General features: G+C 40.7%; 18 non-coding genes across 18 annotated transcripts; 10 read left to right on the plus strand and 8 right to left on the minus strand.

The window, feature by feature from the left end:
• Positions 1-778: 778 nt before the first annotated feature.
• On the minus strand, positions 779-873 carry TRNAI-UAU (transfer RNA isoleucine (anticodon UAU)). The gene is made up of 2 exons: positions 836-873; positions 779-814 (listed from the first exon to the last, which is right to left on the minus strand). It is a non-coding gene; the product is annotated as a tRNA-Ile (tRNA).
• A 1,084-nt stretch (positions 874-1,957) lies between these two features.
• On the plus strand, positions 1,958-2,029 carry TRNAT-UGU (transfer RNA threonine (anticodon UGU)). Its single transcript has one exon. It is a non-coding gene; the product is annotated as a tRNA-Thr (tRNA).
• A 3,561-nt stretch (positions 2,030-5,590) lies between these two features.
• Positions 5,591-5,685, minus strand: TRNAI-UAU (transfer RNA isoleucine (anticodon UAU)). Its single transcript has 2 exons — positions 5,648-5,685; positions 5,591-5,626 (listed from the first exon to the last, which is right to left on the minus strand). It is a non-coding gene; the product is annotated as a tRNA-Ile (tRNA).
• Positions 5,686-6,098: 413 nt separating this feature from the next.
• On the plus strand, positions 6,099-6,180 carry TRNAS-GCU (transfer RNA serine (anticodon GCU)). The gene has a single exon. It is a non-coding gene; the product is annotated as a tRNA-Ser (tRNA).
• A 1,821-nt stretch (positions 6,181-8,001) lies between these two features.
• Positions 8,002-8,096, minus strand: TRNAI-UAU (transfer RNA isoleucine (anticodon UAU)). The gene is made up of 2 exons: positions 8,059-8,096; positions 8,002-8,037 (listed from the first exon to the last, which is right to left on the minus strand). It is a non-coding gene; the product is annotated as a tRNA-Ile (tRNA).
• A 413-nt stretch (positions 8,097-8,509) lies between these two features.
• On the plus strand, positions 8,510-8,591 carry TRNAS-GCU (transfer RNA serine (anticodon GCU)). The gene has a single exon. It is a non-coding gene; the product is annotated as a tRNA-Ser (tRNA).
• A 1,823-nt stretch (positions 8,592-10,414) lies between these two features.
• On the minus strand, positions 10,415-10,509 carry TRNAI-UAU (transfer RNA isoleucine (anticodon UAU)). The gene is made up of 2 exons: positions 10,472-10,509; positions 10,415-10,450 (listed from the first exon to the last, which is right to left on the minus strand). It is a non-coding gene; the product is annotated as a tRNA-Ile (tRNA).
• Positions 10,510-10,922: 413 nt separating this feature from the next.
• TRNAS-GCU (transfer RNA serine (anticodon GCU)) lies at positions 10,923-11,004 on the plus strand. The gene has a single exon. It is a non-coding gene; the product is annotated as a tRNA-Ser (tRNA).
• Positions 11,005-11,593: 589 nt separating this feature from the next.
• TRNAT-UGU (transfer RNA threonine (anticodon UGU)) lies at positions 11,594-11,665 on the plus strand. The gene has a single exon. It is a non-coding gene; the product is annotated as a tRNA-Thr (tRNA).
• Positions 11,666-12,825: 1,160 nt separating this feature from the next.
• On the minus strand, positions 12,826-12,920 carry TRNAI-UAU (transfer RNA isoleucine (anticodon UAU)). The gene is made up of 2 exons: positions 12,883-12,920; positions 12,826-12,861 (listed from the first exon to the last, which is right to left on the minus strand). It is a non-coding gene; the product is annotated as a tRNA-Ile (tRNA).
• A 413-nt stretch (positions 12,921-13,333) lies between these two features.
• Positions 13,334-13,415, plus strand: TRNAS-GCU (transfer RNA serine (anticodon GCU)). The gene has a single exon. It is a non-coding gene; the product is annotated as a tRNA-Ser (tRNA).
• Positions 13,416-14,004: 589 nt separating this feature from the next.
• On the plus strand, positions 14,005-14,076 carry TRNAT-UGU (transfer RNA threonine (anticodon UGU)). Its single transcript has one exon. It is a non-coding gene; the product is annotated as a tRNA-Thr (tRNA).
• A 1,162-nt stretch (positions 14,077-15,238) lies between these two features.
• On the minus strand, positions 15,239-15,333 carry TRNAI-UAU (transfer RNA isoleucine (anticodon UAU)). Its single transcript has 2 exons — positions 15,296-15,333; positions 15,239-15,274 (listed from the first exon to the last, which is right to left on the minus strand). It is a non-coding gene; the product is annotated as a tRNA-Ile (tRNA).
• A 1,084-nt stretch (positions 15,334-16,417) lies between these two features.
• TRNAT-UGU (transfer RNA threonine (anticodon UGU)) lies at positions 16,418-16,489 on the plus strand. The gene has a single exon. It is a non-coding gene; the product is annotated as a tRNA-Thr (tRNA).
• Positions 16,490-17,651: 1,162 nt separating this feature from the next.
• Positions 17,652-17,746, minus strand: TRNAI-UAU (transfer RNA isoleucine (anticodon UAU)). Its single transcript has 2 exons — positions 17,709-17,746; positions 17,652-17,687 (listed from the first exon to the last, which is right to left on the minus strand). It is a non-coding gene; the product is annotated as a tRNA-Ile (tRNA).
• Positions 17,747-20,064: 2,318 nt separating this feature from the next.
• TRNAI-UAU (transfer RNA isoleucine (anticodon UAU)) lies at positions 20,065-20,159 on the minus strand. Its single transcript has 2 exons — positions 20,122-20,159; positions 20,065-20,100 (listed from the first exon to the last, which is right to left on the minus strand). It is a non-coding gene; the product is annotated as a tRNA-Ile (tRNA).
• Positions 20,160-20,572: 413 nt separating this feature from the next.
• Positions 20,573-20,654, plus strand: TRNAS-GCU (transfer RNA serine (anticodon GCU)). The gene has a single exon. It is a non-coding gene; the product is annotated as a tRNA-Ser (tRNA).
• Positions 20,655-22,985: 2,331 nt separating this feature from the next.
• On the plus strand, positions 22,986-23,067 carry TRNAS-GCU (transfer RNA serine (anticodon GCU)). The gene has a single exon. It is a non-coding gene; the product is annotated as a tRNA-Ser (tRNA).
• Positions 23,068-24,200: the final 1,133 nt, after the last annotated feature.

The following is a 24,200-nucleotide window of genomic DNA, read 5'->3' on the forward strand; positions in this document are numbered from 1 at the left end:
TCTTAGGCAAATGAGGTTACTCCTCAAAACCCCACCCCCACTCACCATAAATATCCTTCTCTCCTGCTGTCCATTCAAATGATACAAGGTATCTTGTACATAGAGAGAAAGGGAGAATAGGCAGACTTGTGCTTCAAAGATTTGGTGACCTTGGATGGGTGGGTTTAATGAAGAAGTGAACCTGGTTTCTGGGAAAGGAGTATCGAGATGAAGATGAGGAAAAGTGAACATGGACCACATTCATAGGTTAGAGAAATACATTTAATAGGTTGAATGGTTTTGAAAAGTGAACTTCGAGCAGTAATTGTTGTTTTTTAAATTGCAAATAAATTAAAAATGAATGTGGGATTGGAGGCACACTCTGAGCAGAAACGCACCATAAGCTGCTATGGTGCAACTCAAGATGGTGAATAGAACCTTTAATATGATGATGCTCTTCTTTTGCTAGTTTTTTCGAGTCACCTTTTATTGTAAGTAGCTGATACAGCATTTTTTGCAGCTCTTCAGTTTATGGTTATCATGTGAGAACACTGTTTTCATCATATTTATTATTCTACAAATGTATTTTTAAATGCACTGATGTGGTGTTTGCATGAAATGCAAGATGGCACATCATGGAATGTTTAAAGTGAGCATCGCGTAGGATATGTGATATTTGGCACCCAGAGGAGTAGGACACGTAGATCCTATAAGAAGTAAAGACTCTCTAGCAAGGGCCGTCCATACTCTGAGTTTAAACTTTACTTTTTGTGAAATGGTTTATGAAAAACAACACGGCTGCTCCAGGTGAGGCTCGAACTCACAACCTCGGCATGGCTCAGTGCAAGTACTGCTGTATAAGTACCGCGCGCTAACCGATTGCGCCACTGGAGCTCTCTCTTTTCACATCTCCCCAGGTGAGCCATCTACAGCTGACCAAGTAGATGACAGACACTGCTCCATCATTCACTGTGCAAGATCGACTCACATGCTAGCATGTTATCATGACTATTAAAAATACAGTCCAAACGGAATAGATTCTATAATTGTCCTATAACATATGCTCTGTCTATTCAAAACCCCATAGAATTATATCTTGACAGTTCTGACAAAGTCTAGGGGAATCTTATGAATATTTGTAATTAGCACATAGTAAGAATTTCCCAAAAATGAAATGTAGGTCCCTAATTGGGGGAAGACGTGGAATGTGAGATCTTGCCTCAGCTGTTTTTTTTCTTTTTTAGGTACAGTATATTGACACTTCAGTACCTTTTGTGAAGCAAGGTTTCAGATGGGGCTGTAGGGCAGACGAGGTGGCTGAGTGGTTAAGGCGATGGACTGCTAATCCATTGTGCTCTGCACGCGTGGGTTCGAATCCCACCTTCGTCGGAAAGCCATCAGAGTCTCTTTTGATGGCCAGCATTTCTTGTAGTATAATTACACTCTCTTTCAAGACAGAGCCAGGATCCGCTAGATGGGATCATCTGACTGTTCCATTTTAACAAATATGTCAAATAAAGTGAAGTATTTTGTGCGTAATAGAAATTAGATCTTTCATGGAGTTTCCAGAGGATTGCCTTTCACTCACTCCTGGCTTATTAACCAGTTTGGATAAATAGATTGATAAGAAAGCAGCTCTTACTCCTAAAGTTTAGGCCGTCTCAAATGAATGACTGTTAACATATGTCTGCCCCACAGAGACAGATCACTTCTAATAAGTGGGTTCTCTATATGTCACTGATTGCAGACATACTAACTAGAGCTATCGGTATGGTCTTGAATGTGAAAACTCTTATTTTCTCATATGAAAATGTAGTTTTTCATACTTCCAAGAAAAGTGCCTTAAGCATGGTCTTCAATGTGTGCGCGCACGTGGACATTCATATGCAACTACGTTTCCATACAGAGTCTCAAAATCATAGATATATTCATACCTCAGTAAGAATACATGTTGCAATTTACATCCTGCGTGCAGACTGGCCTTGTAGCTCAGTGGCAGAGCACTGGTCTTGTAAACCAGGGGTCATGAGTTCAAGCCTCATCAGGGCCTTTTTACATGAGTCTTTCTGTATGTTGTTTTCAAGTCATTCTTCCCTGGAGTCACACCTTGCTTTAGGATTGCTTATTGCCAAGCTTCCCTTTCCTGCTTTCATATTATCAAGAAAATATCATGAAGATCATTGAATTATAAATTATTGCCTCACCCCTTCCGATCGCCTGACGAACGCCAGACCAACGCCATTCTCACCCTGCCGGGCAAAGCCAAATAAGCCATGCATATTTACAGTTCCTTTGAAAGGCAGAGCGAGGACTAGGACCTCTGTTCCGACTGAATCTGAATCCACAGAAAGGATGTTATAAGGCCCTACAAATTTCACCAAGGAGATGTGAAATTCTTCCCCCATAAAATACTTTTTTTGCCAGATACCCCGGCTCTTAGGCAAATGAGGTTACTCCTCAAAACCCCACCCCCACTCACCATAAATATCCTTCTCTCCTGCTGTCCATTCAAATGATACAAGGTATCTTGTACATAGAGAGAAAGGGAGAATAGGAAGACTTGTGCTTCAAAGATTTGGTGACCTTGGATGGGTGGGTTTAATGAAGAAGTGAACCTGGTTTCTGGGAAAGGAGTATCGAGATGAAGATGAGGAAAAGTGAACATGGACCACATTCATAGGTTAGAGAAATACATTTAATAGGTTGAATGGTTTTGAAAAGTGAACTTCGAGCAGTAATTGTTGTTTTTTAAATTGCAAATAAATTAAAAATGAATGTGGGATTGGAGGCACACTCTGAGCAGAAAAGCACCATAAGCTGCTATGGTGCAACTCAAGATGGTGAATAGAACCTTTAATATGATGATGCTCTTCTTTTGCTAGTTTTTTCGAGTCACCTTTTATTGTAAGTAGCTGATACAGCATTTTTTGCAGCTCTTCAGTTTATGGTTATCATGTGAGAACACTGTTTTCATCATATTTATTATTCTACAAATGTATTTTTAAATGCACTGATGTGGTGTTTGCATGAAATGCAAGATGGCACATCATGGAATGTTTAAACTGAGCATCGCGTAGGATATGTGATATTTGGCACCCAGAGGAGTAGGACACGTAGATCCTATAAGAAGTAAAGAGTCTCTAGCAAGGGCCGTCCATACTCTGAGTTTAAACTTTACTTTTTGTGAAATGGTTTATGAAAAACAACACGGCTGCTCCAGGTGAGGCTCGAACTCACAACCTCGGCATGGCTCAGTGCAAGTACTGCGCGCTAACCGATTGCGCCACTGGAGCTCTCTCTTTTCACATCTCCCCAGGTGAGCCATCTACAGCTGACCAAGTAGATGACAGACGCTGCTCCATCATTCACTGTGCAAGATCGACTCACATGCTAGCATGTTATCATGACTATTAAAAATACAGTCCAAACGGAATAGATTCTATAATTGTCCTATAACATATGCTCTGTCTATTCAAAACCCCATAGAATTATATCTTGACAGTTCTGACAAAGTCTAGGGGAATCTTATGAATATTTGTAATTAGCACATAGTAAGAATTTCCCAAAAATGAAATGTAGGTCCCTAATTGGGGGAAGACGTGGAATGTGAGATCTTGCCTCAGCAGTTTTTTTTCTTTTTTAGGTACAGTATATTGACACTTCAGTACCTTTTGTGAAGCAAGGTTTCAGATGGGGCTGTAGGGCAGACGAGGTGGCTGAGTGGTTAAGGCAATGGACTGCTAATCCATTGTGCTCTGCATGCGTGGGTTCGAATCCCACCTTCGTCGGAAAGCCATCAGAGTCTCTTTTGATGGCCAGCATTTCTTGTAGTATAGTTACACTCTCTTTCAAGACAGAGCCAGGATCCGCTAGATGGGATCATCTGACTGTTCCATTTTAACAAATATGTCAAATAAAGTGAAGTATTTTGTGCGTAATAGAAATTAGATCTTTCATGGAGTTTCCAGAGGATTGCCTTTCACTCACTCCTGGCTTATTAACCAGTTTGGATAAATAGATTGATAAGAAAGCAGCTCTTACTCCTAAAGTTTAGGCCGTCTCAAATGAATGACTGTTAACATATGTCTGCCCCACAGAGACAGATCACTTCTAATAAGTGGGTTCTCTATATGTCACTGATTGCAGACATACTAACTACAGCTATCAGTATGGTCTTGAATGTGAAAACTCTTATTTTCTCATATGAAAATGTAGTTTTTCATACTTCCAAGAAAAGTGCCTTAAGCATGGTCTTCAATGTGTGCGCGCACGTGGACATTCATATGCAACTACGTTTCCATACAGAGTCTCAAAATCATAGATATATTCATACCTCAGTAAGAATACATGTTGCAATTTACATCCTGCGTGCAGACTGGCCTTGTAGCTCAGTGGCAGAGCACTGGTCTTGTAAACCAGGGGTCATGAGTTCAAGCCTCATCATGGCCTTTTTACATGAGTCTTTCTGTATGTTGTTTTCAAGTCATTCTTCCCTGGAGTCACACCTTGCTTTAGGATTGCTTATTGCCAAGCTTCCCTTTCCTGCTTTCATATTATCAAGAAAATATCATGAAGATCATTGAATTATAAATTATTGCCTCACCCCTTCCGATCGCCTGACGAACGCCAGACCAACGCCATTCTCACCCTGCCGGGCAAAGCCAAATAAGCCATGCATATTTACAGTTCCTTTGAAAGGCAGAGCGAGGACTAGGACCTCTGTTCCGACTGAATCTGAATCCACAGAAAGGATGTTATAAGGCCCTACAAATTTCACCAAGGAGATGTGAAATTCTTCCCCCATAAAATACTTTTTTTCCCAGATACCCCGGCTCTTAGGCAAATGAGGTTACTCCTCAAAACCCCACCCCCACTCACCATAAATATCCTTCTCTCCTGCTGTCCATTCAAATGATACAAGGTATCTTGTACATAGAGAGAAAGGGAGAATAGGAAGACTTGTGCTTCAAAGATTTGGTGACCTTGGATGGGTGGGTTGAATGAAGAAGTGAACCTGGTTTCTGGGAAAGGAGTATCGAGATGAAGATGAGGAAAAGTGAACATGGACCACATTCATAGGTTAGAGAAATACATTTAATAGGTTGAATGGTTTTGAAAAGTGAACTTCGAGCAGTAATTGTTGTTTTTTAAATTGCAAATAAATTAAAAATGAATGTGGGATTGGAGGCACACTCTGAGCAGAAAAGCACCATAAGCTGCTATGGTGCAACTCAAGATGGTGAATAGAACCTTTAATATGATGATGCTCTTCTTTTGCTAGTTTTTTCGAGTCACCTTTTATTGTAAGTAGCTGATACAGCATTTTTTGCAGCTCTTCAGTTTATGGTTATCATGTGAGAACACTGTTTTCATCATATTTATTATTCTACAAATGTATTTTTAAATGCACTGATGTGGTGTTTGCATGAAATGCAAGATGGCACATCATGGAATGTTTAAACTGAGCATCGCGTAGGATATGTGATATTTGGCACCCAGAGGAGTAGGACACGTAGATCCTATAAGAAGTAAAGACTCTCTAGCAAGGGCCGTCCATACTCTGAGTTTAAACTTTACTTTTTGTGAAATGGTTTATGAAAAACAACACGGCTGCTCCAGGTGAGGCTCAAACTCACAACCTCGGCATGGCTCAGTGCAAGTACTGCTGTATAAGTACCGCGCGCTAACCGATTGCGCCACTGGAGCTCTCTCTTTTCACATTTCCCCAGGTGAGCCATCTACAGCTGACCAAGTAGATGACAGACACTGCTCCATCATTCACTGTGCAAGATCGACTCACATGCTAGCATGTTATCATGACTATTAAAAATACAGTCCAAACGGAATAGATTCTATAATTGTCCTATAACATATGCTCTGTCTATTCAAAACCCCATAGAATTATATCTTGACAGTTCTGACAAAGTCTAGGGGAATCTTATGAATATTTGTAATTAGCACATAGTAAGAATTTCCCAAAAATGAAATGTAGGTCCCTAATTGGGGGAAGACGTGGAATGTGAGATCTTGCCTCAGCTGTTTTTTTTCTTTTTTAGGTACAGTATATTGACACTTCAGTACCTTTTGTGAAGCAAGGTTTCAGATGGGGCTGTAGGGCAGACGAGGTGGCCGAGTGGTTAAGGCGATGGACTGCTAATCCATTGTGCTCTGCACGCGTGGGTTCGAATCCCACCTTCGTCGGAAAGCCATCAGAGTCTCTTTTGATGGCCAGCATTTCTTGTAGTATAATTACACTCTCTTTCAAGACAGAGCCAGGATCCGCTAGATGGGATCATCTGACTGTTCCATTTTAACAAATATGTCAAATAAAGTGAAGTATTTTGTGCGTAATAGAAATTAGATCTTTCATGGAGTTTCCAGAGGATTGCCTTTCACTCACTCCTGGCTTATTAACCAGTTTGGATAAATAGATTGATAAGAAATCAGCTCTTACTCCTAAAGTTTAGGCCGTCTCAAATGAATGACTGTTAACATATGTCTGCCCCACAGAGACAGATCACTTCTAATAAGTGGGTTCTCTATATGTCACTGATTGCAGACATACTAACTAGAGCTATCAGTATGGTCTTGAATGTGAAAACTCTTATTTTCTCATATGAAAATGTAGTTTTTCATACTTCCAAGAAAAGTGCCTTAAGCATGGTCTTCAATGTGTGCGCGCACGTGGACATTCATATGCAACTACGTTTCCATACAGAGTCTCAAAATCATAGATATATTCATACCTCAGTAAGAATACATGTTGCAATTTACATCCTGCGTGCAGACTGGCCTTGTAGCTCAGTGGCAGAGCACTGGTCTTGTAAACCAGGGGTCATGAGTTCAAGCCTCATCATGGCCTTTTTACATGAGTCTTTCTGTATGTTGTTTTCAAGTCATTCTTCCCTGGAGTCACACCTTGCTTTAGGATTGCTTATTGCCAAGCTTCCCTTTCCTGCTTTCATATTATCAAGAAAATATCATGAAGATCATTGAATTATAAATTATTGCCTCACCCCTTCCGATCGCCTGACGAACGCCTGACAAACGCCATTCTCACCCTGCCGGGCAAAGCCAAATAAGCCATGCATATTTACAGTTCCTTTGAAAGGCAGAGCGAGGACTAGGACCTCTGTTCCGACTGAATCTGCATCCACAGAAAGGATGTTATAAGGCCCTACAAATTTCACCAAGGAGATGTGAAATTCTTCCCCCATAAAATACTTTTTTCCCCAGATACCCCGGCTCTTAGGCAAATGAGGTTACTCCTCAAAACCCCACCCCCACTCACCATAAATATCCTTCTCTCCTGCTTTCCATTCAAATGATACAAGGTATCTTGTACATAGAGAGAAAGGGAGAATAGGCAGACTTGCTTCAAAGATTTGGTGACCTTGGATGGGTGGGTTGAATGAAGAAGTGAACCTGGTTTCTGGGAAAGGAGTATCGAGATGAAGATGAGGAAAAGTGAACATGGACCACATTCATAGGTTAGAGAAATACATTTAATAGGTTGAATGGTTTTGAAAAGTGAACTTCGAGCAGTAATTGTTGTTTTTTAAATTGCAAAGAAATTAAAAATGAATGTGGGATTGGAGGCACACTCTGAGCAGAAAAGCACCATAAGCTGCTATGGTGCAACTCAAGATGGTGAATAGAACCTTTAATATGATGATGCTCTTCTTTTGCTAGTTTTTTCGAGTCACCTTTTATTGTAAGTAGCTGATACAGCATTTTTTGCAGCTCTTCAGTTTATGGTTATCATGTGAGAACACTGTTTTCATCATATTTATTATTCTACAAATGTATTTTTAAATGCACTGATGTGGTGTTTGCATGAAATGCAAGATGGCACATCATGGACTGTTTAAACTGAGCATCGCGTAGGATATGTGATATTTGGCACCCAGAGGAGTAGGACACGTAGATCCTATAAGAAGTAAAGACTCTCTAGCAAGGGCCGTCCATACTCTGAGTTTAAACTTTACTTTTTGTGAAATGGTTTATGAAAAACAACACGGCTGCTCCAGGTGAGGCTCGAACTCACAACCTCGGCATGGCTCAGTGCAAGTACTGCTGTATAAGTACCGCGCGCTAACCGATTGCGCCACTGGAGCTCTCTCTTTTCTCATCTCCCCAGGTGAGCCATCTACAGCTGACCAAGTAGATGACAGACACTGCTCCATCATTCACTGTGCAAGATCGACTCACATGCTAGCATGTTATCATGACTATTAAAAATACAGTCCAAACGGAATAGATTCTATAATTGTCCTATAACATATGCTCTGTCTATTCAAAACCCCATAGAATTATATCTTGACAGTTCTGACAAAGTCTAGGGGAATCTTATGAATATTTGTAATTAGCACATAGTAAGAATTTCCCAAAAATGAAATGTAGGTCCCTAATTGGGGGAAGACGTGGAATGTGAGATCTTGCCTCAGCTGTTTTTTTTCTTTTTTAGGTACAGTATATTGACACTTCAGTACCTTTTGTGAAGCAAGGTTTCAGATGGGGCTGTAGGGCAGACGAGGTGGCCGAGTGGTTAAGGCGATGGACTGCTAATCCATTGTGCTCTGCACGCGTGGGTTCGAATCCCACCTTCGTCGGAAAGCCATCAGAGTCTCTTTTGATGGCCAGCATTTCTTGTAGTATAATTACACTCTCTTTCAAGACAGAGCCAGGATCCGCTAGATGGGATCATCTGACTGTTCCATTTTAACAAATATGTCAAATAAAGTGAAGTATTTTGTGCGTAATAGAAATTAGATCTTTCATGGAGTTTCCAGAGGATTGCCTTTCACTCACTCCTGGCTTATTAACCAGTTTGGATAAATAGATTGATAAGAAAGCAGCTCTTACTCCTAAAGTTTAGGCCGTCTCAAATGAATGACTGTTAACATATGTCTGCCCCACAGAGACAGATCACTTCTAATAAGTGGGTTCTCTATATGTCACTGATTGCAGACATACTAACTAGAGCTATCGGTATGGTCTTGAATGTGAAAACTCTTATTTTCTCATATGAAAATGTAGTTTTTCATACTTCCAAGAAAAGTGCCTTAAGCATGGTCTTCAATGTGTGCGCGCACGTGGACATTCATATGCAACTACGTTTCCATACAGAGTCTCAAAATCATAGATATATTCATACCTCAGTAAGAATACATGTTGCAATTTACATCCTGCATGCAGACTGGCCTTGTAGCTCAGTGGCAGAGCACTGGTCTTGTAAACCAGGGGTCATGAGTTCAAGCCTCATCAGGGCTTTTTTACATGAGTCTTTCTGTATGTTGTTTTCAAGTCATTCTTCCCTGGAGTCACACCTTGCTTTAGGATTGCTTATTGCCAAGCTTCCCTTTCCTGCTTTCATATTATCAAGAAAATATCATGAAGATCATTGAATTATAAATTATTGCCTCACCCCTTCCGATCGCCTGACGAACGCCTGACAAACGCCATTCTCACCCTGCCGGGCAAAGCCAAATAAGCCATGCATATTTACAGTTCCTTTGAAAGGCAGAGCGAGGACTAGGACCTCTGTTCCGACTGAATCTGAATCCACAGAAAGGATGTTATAAGGCCCTACAAATTTCACCAAGGAGATGTGAAATTCTTCCCCCATAAAATACTTTTTTTCCCAGATACCCCGGCTCTTAGGCAAATGAGGTTACTCCTCAAAACCCCACCCCCACTCACCATAAATATCCTTCTCTCCTGCTGTCCATTCAAATGATACAAGGTATCTTGTACATAGAGAGAAAGGGAGAATAGGAAGACTTGTGCTTCAAAGATTTGGTGACCTTGGATGTGTGGGTTTAATGAAGAAGTGAACCTGGTTTCTGGGAAAGGAGTATCGAGATGAAGATGAGGAAAAGTGAACATGGACCACATTCATAGGTTAGAGAAATACATTTAATAGGTTGAATGGTTTTGAAAAGTGAACTTCGAGCAGTAATTGTTGTTTTTTAAATTGCAAATAAATTAAAAATGAATGTGGGATTGGAGGCACACTCTGAGCAGAAAAGCACCATAAGCTGCTATGGTGCAACTCAAGATGGTGAATAGAACCTTTAATATGATGATGCTCTTCTTTTGCTAGTTTTTTCGAGTCACCTTTTATTGTAAGTAGCTGATACAGCATTTTTTGCAGCTCTTCAGTTTATGGTTATCATGTGAGAACACTGTTTTCATCATATTTATTATTCTACAAATGTATTTTTAAATGCACTGATGTGGTGTTTGCATGAAATGCAAGATGGCACATCATGGAATGTTTAAACTGAGCATCGCGTAGGATATGTGATATTTGGCACCCAGAGGAGTAGGACACGTAGATCCTATAAGAAGTAAAGACTCTCTAGCAAGGGCCGTCCATACTCTGAGTTTAAACTTTACTTTTTGTGAAATGGTTTATGAAAAACAACACGGCTGCTCCAGGTGAGGCTCGAACTCACAACCTCGGCATGGCTCAGTGCAAGTACTGCTGTATAAGTACCGCGCGCTAACCGATTGCGCCACTGGAGCTCTCTCTTTTCACATCTCCCCAGGTAAGCCATCTACAGCTGACCAAGTAGATGACAGACACTGCTCCATCATTCACTGTGCAAGATCGACTCACATGCTAGCATGTTATCATGACTATTAAAAATACAGTCCAAACGGAATAGATTCTATAATTGTCCTATAACATATGCTCTGTCTATTCAAAACCCCATAGAATTATATCTTGACAGTTCTGACAAAGTCTAGGGGAATCTTATGAATATTTGTAATTAGCACATAGTAAGAATTTCCCAAAAATGAAATGTAGGTCCCTAATTGGGGGAAGACGTGGAATGTGAGATCTTGCCTCAGCTGTTTTTTTTCTTTTTTAGGTACAGTATATTGACACTTCAGTACCTTTTGTGAAGCAAGGTTTCAGATGGGGCTGTAGGGCAGACGAGGTGGCCGAGTGGTTAAGGCGATGGACTGCTAATCCATTGTGCTCTGCACGCGTGGGTTCGAATCCCACCTTCGTCGGAAAGCCATCAGAGTCTCTTTTGATGGCCAGCATTTCTTGTAGTATAATTACACTCTCTTTCAAGACAGAGCCAGGATCCGCTAGATGGGATCATCTGACTGTTCCATTTTAACAAATATGTCAAATAAAGTGAAGTATTTTGTGCGTAATAGAAATTAGATCTTTCATGGAGTTTCCAGAGGATTGCCTTTCACTCACTCCTGGCTTATTAACCAGTTTGGATAAATAGATTGATAAGAAAGCAGCTCTTACTCCTAAAGTTTAGGCCGTCTCAAATGAATGACTGTTAACATATGTCTGCCCCACAGAGACAGATCACTTCTAATAAGTGGGTTCTCTATATGTCACTGATTGCATACATACTAACTAGAGCTATCGGTATGGTCTTGAATGTGAAAACTCTTATTTTCTCATATGAAAATGTAGTTTTTCATACTTCCAAGAAAAGTGCCTTAAGCATGGTCTTCAATGTGTGCGCGCACGTGGACATTCATATGCAACTACGTTTCCATACAGAGTCTCAAAATCATAGATATATTCATACCTCAGTAAGAATACATGTTGCAATTTACATCCTGCGTGCAGACTGGCCTTGTAGCTCAGTGGCAGAGCACTGGTCTTGTAAACCAGGGGTCATGAGTTCAAGCCTCATCAGGGCCTTTTTACATGAGTCTTTCTGTATGTTGTTTTCAAGTCATTCTTCCCTGGAGTCACACCTTGCTTTAGGATTGCTTATTGCCAAGCTTCCCTTTCCTGCTTTCATATTATCAAGAAAATATCATGAAGATCATTGAATTATAAATTATTGCCTCACCCCTTCCGATCGCCTGACGAACGCCTGACAAACGCCATTCTCACCCTGCCGGGCAAAGCCAAATAAGCCATGCATATTTACAGTTCCTTTGAAAGGCAGAGCGAGGACTAGGACCTCTGTTCCGACTGAATCTGAATCCACAGAAAGGATGTTATAAGGCCCTACAAATTTCACCAAGGAGATGTGAAATTCTTCCCCCATAAAATACTTTTTTTCCCAGATACCCCGGCTCTTAGGCAAATGAGGTTACTCCTCAAAACCCCACCCCCACTCACCATAAATATCCTTCTCTCCTGCTGTCCATTCAAATGATACAAGGTATCTTGTACATAGAGAGAAAGGGAGAATAGGCAGACTTGCTTCAAAGATTTGGTGACCTTGGATGGGTGGGTTTAATGAAGAAGTGAACCTGGTTTCTGGGAAAGGAGTATCGAGATGAAGATGAGGAAAAGTGAACATGGACCACATTCATAGGTTAGAGAAATACATTTAATAGGTTGAATGGTTTTGAAAAGTGAACTTCGAGCAGTAATTGTTGTTTTTTAAATTGCAAATAAATTAAAAATGAATGTGGGATTGGAGGCACACTCTGAGCAGAAAAGCACCATAAGCTGCTATGGTGCAACTCAAGATGGTGAATAGAACCTTTAATATGATGATGCTCTTCTTTTGCTAGTTTTTTCGAGTCACCTTTTATTGTAAGTAGCTGATACAGCATTTTTTGCAGCTCTTCAGTTTATGGTTATCATGTGAGAACACTGTTTTCATCATATTTATTATTCTACAAATGTATTTTTAAATGCACTGATGTGGTGTTTGCATGAAATGCAAGATGGCACATCATGGAATGTTTAAACTGAGCATCGCGTAGGATATGTGATATTTGGCACCCAGAGGAGTAGGACACGTAGATCCTATAAGAAGTAAAGAGTCTCTAGCAAGGGCCGTCCATACTCTGAGTTTAAACTTTACTTTTTGTGAAATGGTTTATGAAAAACAACACGGCTGCTCCAGGTGAGGCTCAAACTCACAACCTCGGCATGGCTCAGTGCAAGTACTGCTGTATAAGTACCGCGCGCTAACCGATTGCGCCACTGGAGCTCTCTCTTTTCACATCTCCCCAGGTGAGCCATCTACAGCTGACCAAGTAGATGACAGACACTGCTCCATCATTCACTGTGCAAGATCGACTCACATGCTAGCATGTTATCATGACTATTTAAAATACAGTCCAAACGGAATAGATTCTATAATTGTCCTATAACATATGCTCTGTCTATTCAAAACCCCATAGAATTATATCTTGACAGTTCTGACAAAGTCTAGGGGAATCTTATGAATATTTGTAATTAGCACATAGTAAGAATTTCCCAAAAATGAAATGTAGGTCCCTAATTGGGGGAAGACGTGGAATGTGAGATCTTGCCTCAGCTGTTTTTTTTCTTTTTTAGGTACAGTATATTGACACTTCAGTACCTTTTGTGAAGCAAGGTTTCAGATGGGGCTGTAGGGCAGACGAGGTGGCCGAGTGGTTAAGGCGATGGACTGCTAATCCATTGTGCTCTGCACGCGTGGGTTCGAATCCCACCTTCGTCGGAAAGCCATCAGAGTCTCTTTTGATGGCCAGCATTTCTTGTAGTATAATTACACTCTCTTTCAAGACAGAGCCAGGATCCGCTAGATGGGATCATCTGACTGTTCCATTTTAACAAATATGTCAAATAAAGTGAAGTATTTTGTGCGTAATAGAAATTAGATCTTTCATGGAGTTTCCAGAGGATTGCCTTTCACTCACTCCTGGCTTATTAACCAGTTTGGATAAATAGATTGATAAGAAAGCAGCTCTTACTCCTAAAGTTTAGGCCGTCTCAAATGAATGACTGTTAACATATGTCTGCCCCACAGAGACAGATCACTTCTAATAAGTGGGTTCTCTATATGTCACTGATTGCAGACATACTAACTAGAGCTATCAGTATGGTCTTGAATGTGAAAACTCTTATTTTCTCATATGAAAATGTAGTTTTTCATACTTCCAAGAAAAGTGCCTTAAGCATGGTCTTCAATGTGTGCGCGCACGTGGACATTCATATGCAACTACGTTTCCATACAGAGTCTCAAAATCATAGATATATTCATACCTCAGTAAGAATACATGTTGCAATTTACATCCTGCATGCAGACTGGCCTTGTAGCTCAGTGGCAGAGCACTGGTCTTGTAAACCAGGGGTCATGAGTTCAAGCCTCATCAGGGCCTTTTTACATGAGTCTTTCTGTATGTTGTTTTCAAGTCATTCTTCCCTGGAGTCACACCTTGCTTTAGGATTGCTTATTGCCAAGCTTCCCTTTCCTGCTTTCATATTATCAAGAAAATATCATGAAGATCATTGAATTATAAATTATTGCCTCACCCCTTCCGATCGCCTGACGAACGCCAGACCAACGCCATTCTCACCCTGCCGGGCAAAGCCAAATAAGCCATGCATATTTACAGTTCCTTTGAAAGGCAGAGCGAGGACTAGGACCTCTGTTCCGACTGAATCTGAATCCACAGAAAGGATGTTATAAGGCCCTACAAATTTCACCAAGGAGATGTGAAATTCTTCCCCCATAAAATACTTTTTTTCCCAGATACCCCGGCTCTTAGGCAAATGAGGTTACTCCTCAAAACCCCACCCCCACTCACCATAAATATCCTTCTCTCCTGCTGTCCATTCAAATGATACAAGGTATCTTGTACATAGAGAGAAAGGGAGAATAGGAAGACTTGTGCTTCAAAGATTTGGTGACCTTGGATGGGTGGGTTGAATGAAGAAGTGAACCTGGTTTCTGGGAAAGGAGTATCGAGATGAAGATGAGGAAAAGTGAACATGGACCACATTCATAGGTTAGAGAAATACATTTAATAGGTTGAATGGTTTTGAAAAGTGAACTTCGAGCAGTAATTGTTGTTTTTTAAATTGCAAATAAATTAAAAATGAATGTGGGATTGGAGGCACACTCTGAGCAGAAAAGCACCATAAGCTGCTATGGTGCAACTCAAGATGGTGAATAGAACCTTTAATATGATGATGCTCTTCTTTTGCTAGTTTTTTCGAGTCACCTTTTATTGTAAGTAGCTGATACAGCATTTTTTGCAGCTCTTCAGTTTATGGTTATCATGTGAGAACACTGTTTTCATCATATTTATTATTCTACAAATGTATTTTTAAATGCACTGATGTGGTGTTTGCATGAAATGCAAGATGGCACATCATGGAATGTTTAAACTGAGCATCGCGTAGGATATGTGATATTTGGCACCCAGAGGAGTAGGACACGTAGATCCTATAAGAAGTAAAGACTCTCTAGCAAGGGCCGTCCATACTCTGAGTTTAAACTTTACTTTTTGTGAAATGGTTTATGAAAAACAACACGGCTGCTCCAGGTGAGGCTCAAACTCACAACCTCGGCATGGCTCAGTGCAAGTACTGCTGTATAAGTACCGCGCGCTAACCGATTGCGCCACTGGAGCTCTCTCTTTTCACATCTCCCCAGGTGAGCCATCTACAGCTGACCAAGTAGATGACAGACACTGCTCCATCATTCACTGTGCAAGATCGACTCACATGCTAGCATGTTATCATGACTATTAAAAATACAGTCCAAACGGAATAGATTCTATAATTGTCCTATAACATATGCTCTGTCTATTCAAAACCCCATAGAATTATATCTTGACAGTTCTGACAAAGTCTAGGGGAATCTTATGAATATTTGTAATTAGCACATAGTAAGAATTTCCCAAAAATGAAATGTTGGTCCCTAATTGGGGGAAGACGTGGAATGTGAGATCTTGCCTCAGCTGTTTTTTTTCTTTTTTAGGTACAGTATATTGACACTTCAGTACCTTTTGTGAAGCAAGGTTTCAGATGGGGCTGTAGGGCAGACGAGGTGGCTGAGTGGTTAAGGCGATGGACTGCTAATCCTTTGTGCTCTGCACGCGTGGGTTCGAATCCCACCTTCGTCGGAAAGCCATCAGAGTCTCTTTTGATGGCCAGCATTTCTTGTAGTATAATTACACTCTCTTTCAAGACAGAGCCAGGATCCGCTAGATGGGATCATCTGACTGTTCCATTTTAACAAATATGTCAAATAAAGTGAAGTATTTTGTGCGTAATAGAAATTAGATCTTTCATGGAGTTTCCAGAGAATTGCCTTTCACTCACTCCTGGCTTATTAACCAGTTTGGATAAATAGATTGATAAGAAAGCAGCTCTTACTCCTAAAGTTTAGGCCGTCTCAAATGAATGACTGTTAACATATGTCTGCCCCACAGAGACAGATCACTTCTAATAAGTGGGTTCTCTATATGTCACTGATTGCAGACATACTAACTAGAGCTATCGGTATGGTCTTGAATGTGAAAACTCTTATTTTCTCATATGAAAATGTAGTTTTTCATACTTCCAAGAAAAGTGCCTTAAGCATGGTCTTCAATGTGTGCGCGCACGTGGACATTCATATGCAACTACGTTTCCATCCAGAGTCTCAAAATCATAGATATATTCATACCTCAGTAAGAATACATGTTGCAATTTACATCCTGCGTGCAGACTGGCCTTGTAGCTCAGTGGCAGAGCACTGGTCTTGTAAACCAGGGGTCATGAGTTCAAGCCTCATCAGGGCCTTTTTACATGAGTCTTTCTGTATGTTGTTTTCAAGTCATTCTTCCCTGGAGTCACACCTTGCTTTAGGATTGCTTATTGCCAAGCTTCCCTTTCCTGCTTTCATATTATCAAGAAAATATCATGAAGATCATTGAATTATAAATTATTGCCTCACCCCTTCCAATCGCCTGACGAACGCCAGACCAACGCCATTCTCACCCTGCCGGGCAAAGCCAAATAAGCCATGCATATTTACAGTTCCTTTGAAAGGCAGAGCGAGGACTAGGACCTCTGTTCCGACTGAATCTGAATCCACAGAAAGGATGTTATAAGGCCCTACAAATTTCACCAAGGAGATGTGAAATTCTTCCCCCATAAAATACTTTTTTTCCCAGATACCCCGGCTCTTAGGCAAATGAGGTTACTCCTCAAAACCCCACCCCCACTCACCATAAATATCCTTCTCTCCTGCTGTCCATTCAAATGATACAAGGTATCTTGTACATAGAGAGAAAGGGAGAATAGGAAGACTTGTGCTTCAAAGATTTGGTGACCTTGGATGTGTGGGTTTAATGAAGAAGTGAACCTGGTTTCTGGGAAAGGAGTATCGAGATGAAGATGAGGAAAAGTGAACATGGACCACATTCATAGGTTAGAGAAATACATTTAATAGGTTGAATGGTTTTGAAAAGTGAACTTCGAGCAGTAATTGTTGTTTTTTAAATTGCAAATAAATTAAAAATGAATGTGGGATTGGAGGCACACTCTGAGCAGAAAAGCACCATAAGCTGCTATGGTGCAACTCAAGATGGTGAATAGAACCTTTAATATGATGATGCTCTTCTTTTGCTAGTTTTTTCGAGTCACCTTTTATTGTAAGTAGCTGATACAGCATTTTTTGCAGCTCTTCAGTTTATGGTTATCATGTGAGAACACTGTTTTCATCATATTTATTATTCTACAAATGTATTTTTAAATGCACTGATGTGGTGTTTGCATGAAATGCAAGATGGCACATCATGGAATGTTTAAACTGAGCATCGCGTAGGATATGTGATATTTGGCACCCAGAGGAGTAGGACACGTAGATCCTATAAGAAGTAAAGACTCTCTAGCAAGGGCCGTCCATACTCTGAGTTTAAACTTTACTTTTTGTGAAATGGTTTATGAAAAACAACACGGCTGCTCCAGGTGAGGCTCGAACTCACAACCTCGGCATGGCTCAGTGCAAGTACTGCTGTATAAGTACCGCGCGCTAACCGATTGCGCCACTGGAGCTCTCTCTTTTCACATCTCCCCAGGTGAGCCATCTACAGCTGACCAAGTAGATGACAGACACTGCTCCATCATTCACTGTGCAAGATCGACTCACATGCTAGCATGTTATCATGACTATTAAAAATACAGTCCAAACGGAATAGATTCTATAATTGTCCTATAACATATGCTCTGTCTATTCAAAACCCCATAGAATTATATCTTGACAGTTCTGACAAAGTCTAGGGGAATCTTATGAATATTTGTAATTAGCACATAGTAAGAATTTCCCAAAAATGAAATGTAGGTCCCTAATTGGGGGAAGACGTGGAATGTGAGATCTTGCCTCAGCAGTTTTTTTTCTTTTTTAGGTACAGTATATTGACACTTCAGTACCTTTTGTGAAGCAAGGTTTCAGATGGGGCTGTAGGGCAGACGAGGTGGCTGAGTGGTTAAGGCAATGGACTGCTAATCCATTGTGCTCTGCATGCGTGGGTTCGAATCCCACCTTCGTCGGAAAGCCATCAGAGTCTCTTTTGATGGCCAGCATTTCTTGTAGTATAGTTACACTCTCTTTCAAGACAGAGCCAGGATCCGCTAGATGGGATCATCTGACTGTTCCATTTTAACAAATATGTCAAATAAAGTGAAGTATTTTGTGCGTAATAGAAATTAGATCTTTCATGGAGTTTCCAGAGGATTGCCTTTCACTCACTCCTGGCTTATTAACCAGTTTGGATAAATAGATTGATAAGAAAGCAGCTCTTACTCCTAAAGTTTAGGCCGTCTCAAATGAATGACTGTTAACATATGTCTGCCCCACAGAGACAGATCACTTCTAATAAGTGGGTTCTCTATATGTCACTGATTGCAGACATACTAACTAGAGCTATCAGTATGGTCTTGAATGTGAAAACTCTTATTTTCTCATATGAAAATGTAGTTTTTCATACTTCCAAGAAAAGTGCCTTAAGCATGGTCTTCAATGTATGCGCGCACGTGGACATTCATATGCAACTACGTTTCCATACAGAGTCTCAAAATCATAGATATATTCATACCTCAGTAAGAATACATGTTGCAATTTACATCCTGCGTGCAGACTGGCCTTGTAGCTCAGTGGCAGAGCACTGGTCTTGTAAACCAGGGGTCATGAGTTCAAGCCTCATCATGTCCTTTTTACATGAGTCTTTCTGTATGTTGTTTTCAAGTCATTCTTCCCTGGAGTCACACCTTGCTTTAGGATTGCTTATTGCCAAGCTTCCCTTTCCTGCTTTCATATTATCAAGAAAATATCATGAAGATCATTGAATTATAAATTATTGCCTCACCCCTTCCGATCGCCTGACGAACGCCAGACCAACGCCATTCTCACCCTGCCGGGCAAAGCCAAATAAGCCATGCATATTTACAGTTCCTTTGAAAGGCAGAGCGAGGACTAGGACCTCTGTTCCGACTGAATCTGAATCCACAGAAAGGATGTTATAAGGCCCTACAAATTTCACCAAGGAGATGTGAAATTCTTCCCCCATAAAATACTTTTTTTCCCAGATACCCCGGCTCTTAGGCAAATGAGGTTACTCCTCAAAACCCCACCCCCACTCACCATAAATATCCTTCTCTCCTGCTGTCCATTCAAATGATACAAGGTATCTTGTACATAGAGAGAAAGGGAGAATAGGAAGACTTGTGCTTCAAAGATTTGGTGACCTTGGATGGGTGGGTTGAATGAAGAAGTGAACCTGGTTTCTGGGAAAGGAGTATCGAGATGAAGATGAGGAAAAGTGAACATGGACCACATTCATAGGTTAGAGAAATACATTTAATAGGTTGAATGGTTTTGAAAAGTGAACTTCGAGCAGTAATTGTTGTTTTTTAAATTGCAAATAAATTAAAAATGAATGTGGGATTGGAGGCACACTCTGAGCAGAAAAGCACCATAAGCTGCTATGGTGCAACTCAAGATGGTGAATAGAACCTTTAATATGATGATGCTCTTCTTTTGCTAGTTTTTTCGAGTCACCTTTTATTGTAAGTAGCTGATACAGCATTTTTTGCAGCTCTTCAGTTTATGGTTATCATGTGAGAACACTGTTTTCATCATATTTATTATTCTACAAATGTATTTTTAAATGCACTGATGTGGTGTTTGCATGAAATGCAAGATGGCACATCATGGAATGTTTAAACTGAGCATCGCGTAGGATATGTGATATTTGGCACCCAGAGGAGTAGGACACGTAGATCCTATAAGAAGTAAAGACTCTCTAGCAAGGGCCGTCCATACTCTGAGTTTAAACTTTACTTTTTGTGAAATGGTTTATGAAAAACAACACGGCTGCTCCAGGTGAGGCTCAAACTCACAACCTCGGCATGGCTCAGTGCAAGTACTGCTGTATAAGTACCGCGCGCTAACCGATTGCGCCACTGGAGCTCTCTCTTTTCACATCTCCCCAGGTGAGCCATCTACAGCTGACCAAGTAGATGACAGACACTGCTCCATCATTCACTGTGCAAGATCGACTCACATGCTAGCATGTTATCATGACTATTAAAAATACAGTCCAAACGGAATAGATTCTATAATTGTCCTATAACATATGCTCTGTCTATTCAAAACCCCATAGAATTATATCTTGACAGTTCTGACAAAGTCTAGGGGAATCTTATGAATATTTGTAATTAGCACATAGTAAGAATTTCCCAAAAATGAAATGTAGGTCCCTAATTGGGGGAAGACGTGGAATGTGAGATCTTGCCTCAGCTGTTTTTTTTCTTTTTTAGGTACAGTATATTGACACTTCAGTACCTTTTGTGAAGCAAGGTTTCAGATGGGGCTGTAGGGCAGACGAGGTGGCCGAGTGGTTAAGGCGATGGACTGCTAATCCATTGTGCTCTGCACGCGTGGGTTCGAATCCCACCTTCGTCGGAAAGCCATCAGAGTCTCTTTTGATGGCCAGCATTTCTTGTAGTATAATTACACTCTCTTTCAAGACAGAGCCAGGATCCGCTAGATGGGATCATCTGACTGTTCCATTTTAACAAATATGTCAAATAAAGTGAAGTATTTTGTGCGTAATAGAAATTAGATCTTTCATGGAGTTTCCAGAGGATTGCCTTTCACTCACTCCTGGCTTATTAACCAGTTTGGATAAATAGATTGATAAGAAATCAGCTCTTACTCCTAAAGTTTAGGCCGTCTCAAATGAATGACTGTTAACATATGTCTGCCCCACAGAGACAGATCACTTCTAATAAGTGGGTTCTCTATATGTCACTGATTGCAGACATACTAACTAGAGCTATCAGTATGGTCTTGAATGTGAAAACTCTTATTTTCTCATATGAAAATGTAGTTTTTCATACTTCCAAGAAAAGTGCCTTAAGCATGGTCTTCAATGTGTGCGCGCACGTGGACATTCATATGCAACTACGTTTCCATACAGAGTCTCAAAATCATAGATATATTCATACCTCAGTAAGAATACATGTTGCAATTTACATCCTGCGTGCAGACTGGCCTTGTAGCTCAGTGGCAGAGCACTGGTCTTGTAAACCAGGGGTCATGAGTTCAAGCCTCATCATGGCCTTTTTACATGAGTCTTTCTGTATGTTGTTTTCAAGTCATTCTTCCCTGGAGTCACACCTTGCTTTAGGATTGCTTATTGCCAAGCTTCCCTTTCCTGCTTTCATATTATCAAGAAAATATCATGAAGATCATTGAATTATAAATTATTGCCTCACCCCTTCCGATCGCCTGACGAACGCCTGACAAACGCCATTCTCACCCTGCCGGGCAAAGCCAAATAAGCCATGCATATTTACAGTTCCTTTGAAAGGCAGAGCGAGGACTAGGACCTCTGTTCCGACTGAATCTGCATCCACAGAAAGGATGTTATAAGGCCCTTCAAATTTCACCAAGGAGATGTGAAATTCTTCCCCCATAAAATACTTTTTTTCCCAGATACCCCGGCTCTTAGGCAAATGAGGTTACTCCTCAAAACCCCACCCCCACTCACCATAAATATCCTTCTCTCCTACTGTCCATTCAAATGATACAAGGTATCTTGTACATAGAGAGAAAGGGAGAATAGGCAGACTTGTGCTTCAAAGATTTGGTGACCTTGGATGGGTGGGTTGAATGAAGAAGTGAACCTGGTTTCTGGGAAAGGAGTATCGAGATGAAGATGAGGAAAAGTGAACATGGACCACATTCATAGGTTAGAGAAATACATTTAATAGGTTGAATGGTTTTGAAAAGTGAACTTCGAGCAGTAATTGTTGTTTTTTAAATTGCAAATAAATTAAAAATGAATGTGGGATTGGAGGCACACTCTGAGCAGAAAAGCACCATAAGCTGCTATGGTGCAACTCAAGATGGTGAATAGAACCTTTAATATGATGATGCTCTTCTTTTGCTAGTTTTTTCGAGTCACCTTTTATTGTAAGTAGCTGATACAGCATTTTTTGCAGCTCTTCAGTTTATGGTTATCATGTGAGAACACTGTTTTCATCATATTTATTATTCTACAAATGTATTTTTAAATGCACTGATGTGGTGTTTGCATGAAATGCAAGATGGCACATCATGGAATGTTTAAACTGAGCATCGCGTAGGATATGTGATATTTGGCACCCAGAGGAGTAGGACACGTAGATCCTATAAGAAGTAAAGACTCTCTAGCAAGGGCCGTCCATACTCTGAGTTTAAACTTTACTTTTTGTGAAATGGTTTATGAAAAACAACACGGCTGCTCCAGGTGAGGCTCAAACTCACAACCTCGGCATGGCTCAGTGCAAGTACTGCTGTATAAGTACCGCGTGCTAACCGATTGCGCCACTGGAGCTCTCTCTTTTCACATCTCCCCAGGTGAGCCATCTACAGCTGACCAAGTAGATGACAGACACTGCTCCATCATTCACTGTGCAAGATCGACTCACATGCTAGCATGTTATCATGACTATTAAAAATACAGTCCAAACGGAATAGATTCTATAATTGTCCTATAACATATGCTCTGTCTATTCAAAACCCCATAGAATTATATCTTGACAGTTCTGACAAAGTCTAGGGGAATCTTATGAATATTTGTAATTAGCACATAGTAAGAATTTCCCAAAAATGAAATGTAGGTCCCTAATTGGGGGAAGACGTGGAATGTGAGATCTTGCCTCAGCTGTTTTTTTTCTTTTTTAGGTACAGTATATTGACACTTCAGTACCTTTTGTGAAGCAAGGTTTCAGATGGGGCTGTAGGGCAGACGAGGTGGCCGAGTGGTTAAGGCGATGGACTGCTAATCCATTGTGCTCTGCACGCGTGGGTTCGAATCCCACCTTCGTCGGAAAGCCATCAGAGTCTCTTTTGATGGCCAGCATTTCTTGTAGTATAATTACACTCTCTTTCAAGACAGAGCCAGGATCCGCTAGATGGGATCATCTGACTGTTCCATTTTAACAAATATATCAAATAAAGTGAAGTATTTTGTGCGTAATAGAAATTAGATCTTTCATGGAGTTTCCAGAGGATTGCCTTTCACTCACTCCTGGCTTATTAACCAGTTTGGAAAAATAGATTGATAAGAAAGCAGCTCTTACTCCTAAAGTCTAGGCCGTCTCAAATGAATGACTGTTAACATATGTCTGCCCCACAGAGACAGATCACTTCTAATAAGTGGGTTCTCTATATGTCACTGATTGCAGACATACTAACTAGAGCTATCGGTATGGTCTTGAATGTGAAAACTCTTATTTTCTCATATGAAAATGTAGTTTTTCATACTTCCAAGAAAAGTGCCTTAAGCATGGTCTTCAATGTGTGCGCGCACGTGGACATTCATATGCAACTACGTTTCCATACAGAGTCTCAAAATCATAGATATATTCATACCTCAGTAAGAATACATGTTGCAATTTACATCCTGCGTGCAGACTGGCCTTGTAGCTCAGTGGCAGAGCACTGGTCTTGTAAACCAGGGGTCATGAGTTCAAGCTTCCTCAGGGCCTTTTTACATGAGTCTTTCTGTATGTTGTTTTCAAGTCATTCTTCCCTGGAGTCACACCTTGCTTTAGGATTGCTTATTGCCAAGCTTCCCTTTCCTGCTTTCATATTATCAAGAAAATATCATGAAGATCATTGAATTATAAATTATTGCCTCACCCCTTCCGATCGCCTGATGAACGCCTGACAAACGCCATTCTCACCCTGCCGGGCAAGCCCTGCCGGGCAAAGCCAAATAAGCCATGCATATTTACAGTTCCTTTGAAAGGCAGAGCGAGGACTAGGACCTCTGTTCCGACTGAATCTGCATCCACAGAAAGGATGTTATAAGGCCCTACAAATTTCACCAAGGAGATGTGAAATTCTTCCCCCATAAAATACTTTTTTCCCCAGATACCCCGGCTCTTAGGCAAATGAGGTTACTCCTCAAAACCCCACCCCCACTCACCATAAATATCCTTCTCTCCTGCTTTCCAT

The sequence above is a fragment of the Triturus cristatus genome, chromosome 12 (genome assembly GCF_964204655.1).
Source record: "Triturus cristatus chromosome 12, aTriCri1.1, whole genome shotgun sequence".
Classification (NCBI taxonomy): Eukaryota; Metazoa; Chordata; class Amphibia; order Caudata; family Salamandridae; genus Triturus; species Triturus cristatus.